The following is a 3,323-nucleotide window of genomic DNA, read 5'->3' as shown; positions in this document are numbered from 1 at the left end:
GTTACCAGAATCATAGTACCTAGTACTAATGAAGACGTGCCTCTAAGATAAAGAAGAGTGCTTTATCCCCTTAGACAATAATCTCAATCCCTAGTCACCCAGACAGCAGACATCCATACTGCCATGGCTGCAGCCAATCCTGGGTGCTTCCCTGTGCCTACAGTCTAGCCATTCACTGAACGGGTATTTTTATTTTCCCATAATCCAACAGAACAACTGTAGCCTGTAATTAAACTGACACATGCACAGTTACCTGGTAATCATTTTGAGCAGTGGTCTTGCACTAGCACACTCACATATCCAAGCTTAAAAAAAAAACTCATTTGAAAAAAATAAACCATCTGCCAAAGCCAGGACCAGAGGAGTCCACCTGTGCGACCAGTTCCAGATGGAGCTTTTGCCTCTGATTTCCGTTTCTGTGCTGGACTCCATGTGCACAATGGTAACTGACAATGCTGTGCCCCAATTACTACGTAAGATGGTCTTTGAGCCTCCTGAACAAATGCCGTGCCCAGTCACTTCTATCTGCTGACACGCAAATCCCCTGGCTATATATATCTGATTCTGTTCCTACTTGATTCCATATGTGTCTGCTTTTGCTTGTTTAAGTTGGTAGTGACAGGAGTTGGATTATATGGCATCAGAATAAATGTGAGTAAAAATTTCTACATCGAGCAGAAGATCAGTATGTCAGTAATTCTTTAATTCTCTATTTTAAAGTTTAACTTCCTTGTAATTTCAGTAAAGAACCTTCTCCACTGGTTCTAATCAGTAGTTCACATCTGTTCCCCTCACCCCGGCTCCATCCTGACTCATCCCAGTCACCTGATCACCCCTGGCTACCTGCTGTGACCCCACTGTATCCGTCCTTCCTGCCAAAACACCCACCCTGCCACTGCAGCTGTGACCTCTGCTCTTTTTAAAATAGCCAATCGGGATTAGTCTAGCTAGTCTAACCCTAGCCAGTAGGGGACCACACAGCAGTAGGGACTACCCCCATCAGGCCTAAGTAGTCTTTCCCACCTTGTCCAAGCATGTGGCCGCCATTGTTCCATCCATGAGCTGCACCTTTCTATAGAAGTAAACTGCCTTGCTGACAGGACTTATCTTTGAGTGCTATTTCTTTTTTGGCATCAAAATTTTACTTATAACAACTAGAAAAATTTGAGAATAGTTAACTGTAGGTCATAAGCATTTGCTGTTGGCACTGATGGCTCTCCTTGGTTCCCCATCACAAAAATCAGTATAATTCTTAACTTTTTTTTTTGAGACAGAGTCTCACTGTCACCCAGGCTGGAGTGCAGTTGTGCAATCTCAGCTCACTGCTGTCTCCACCTCCTGGCTTCAAAAAATTTTTCTACCTCAGCCTCCCGAGTAGCTGGGACTACAGATGTGTGCCACCACGCCCAGCTAATATTTTTGTATTTTCAGTAGAGACAGGGTTTCATCATGTTGGCCAGGATGTTCTCGATTTCCTGACCTCGTGATCCACCCAACTGGGCCTCTCAAAGTGCTGGGATTGCAGGCGTGAGCCACCGCATCCAGCCAGTTCTTAAGTTCTTATACTTGACTTCACATTGGAATCAAAAGGAAGCTTTTCCCAAAATGGGGCTTCGATACAATTAGACTTTAAAGATAGGACACTGGCATTAAACACACACACACACACACACACACCACCCCAAGATAATTCTACTGTGTAGACAAGATTGAAAAACACTGGTTCAGTGTGGCAGAGTGTTTACAGAACTCTCTCTGGAGGTAAAAATGTCAGCTCCATGACCTTGTTGACAGTGGTCACACAAAGTAATGTGGGCAACTTTCTCCTCTTCAGTGGTAACGTTCATCCCCTTGCTAAAGCTTGGTGTATTACTGTAGCACCTTTTTCACCAGAGTTCTATGTGGGTCCAGATTTTGTTTTATTTCACCTTCTAACAGCAGGCTAGAAAAAAAAAAAGACTTTGCTTCATTCAGTCTTCTCTGTTGCCTACAATTAAACTATTTTAATTTATACTTCATTTGATACATAATAGATGTATGTTCTGCTCCAAGTCAATGTTTCCTTTCTTTATCTTTCCTTTTTGTTTTTGAGATGAGTTTCAGTCTTGTTGCCCAGGCTGGAGTGCAGTGGTATAATCTCGGCTCACTGCAACCTCTGGGTTGAAGCCATTCTCCTGCCTCAGCCTTCCAAGTAGCTGGGATTACAGGCATGCACTATCATGTCCGGCTAATTTTTGTATTTTTAGTAGAGATGAGATTTCACCATCTTGACCTGGCTGGTCTCGAACTCCTGACGTCAGGTGATCCACTCATCTCAGCTTCCCAAAGTACTGAGATTACACGCCTGAGCTACTGCACCCAGCTTCCAGGTCAATTTTGAAAAAACATGATATGGGCCGGGCATGGTAGGTAGCTCACGCCTGTAATCCCAGCACTTTGGGAGGCCGAGGCGGGCGGGTCACGAGGTCAAGAAATCAAGACCATCCTGGCCAACACGGTGAAACCCCGTCTTTACTAAAAAGACAAAAAAATTAGCCGGGGGCGTGGTGGCACACACCTGTGGTCCCAGCTACTCGGGAGGCTGAGGCGGAAGAATCGCTTGAGCCCAGGAGGCGGAGGTTGCAGTGAGCCGAGATTGTGCCACTGCACTGCAGCCTGGCGACAGAGCAAGACTCCGTCTCAAACAAAACAAAGAAAACAAAACGTGATATGTGTTTTCACTTATGGCACTTGTGTAATAAAAGCGATTTGGACCATTGTTTTTATTTCAGAATATCCCCAGTAAGCCTCAGTGAGAAACTGGACAGAAATGATAGTAGTGATTCAATGGGCAGCAACAGACATAATTTATGGAGAAAGTCCAATACAGATGCCTACATTTGTCATATTATGTTACCTTGATAAATTACTTATCAAAGATTAAGAGAAAATACATGTGCCTATTGATAAATACATGCTTACCAAGAAAAAATGTCAAGATGAAGATTGTCTAAAATGACAAATGCCTAAAATAATGACATCCGCAGCTGTATTGGTGGCATGAGAAACTGTAGAAAGATGTTTGAAATCCCTAGAGGTGTGATAAAGATAGATGATGAAATCATTGGTGGAGAAGCAAAATGTGTGGGTCAACTGCAGGACCCTGGAGAACGCCTCTGCCATACAGCTTACTTCCTCATGCCAGCTGGGTCCTGGGGCAGAGGATTTCTGCTGGGGATGGGTCTCTAATATGAGGGTGGGAAGTGATCTTTAGTCCTCATTACACAAAGTATAAGGCATTTGATTTAATCATTGCTTTCTAAGCTAGACCTTTCTCTCTCTCT

The sequence above is a fragment of the Sapajus apella genome, unplaced genomic scaffold, assembly GCF_009761245.1.
Source record: "Sapajus apella isolate SASKATOON/1434 unplaced genomic scaffold, GSC_monkey_1.0 scaffold54, whole genome shotgun sequence".
NCBI lineage: Eukaryota > Metazoa > Chordata > Mammalia > Primates > Cebidae > Sapajus > Sapajus apella.
This window is presented reverse-complemented; position numbering follows the sequence as displayed.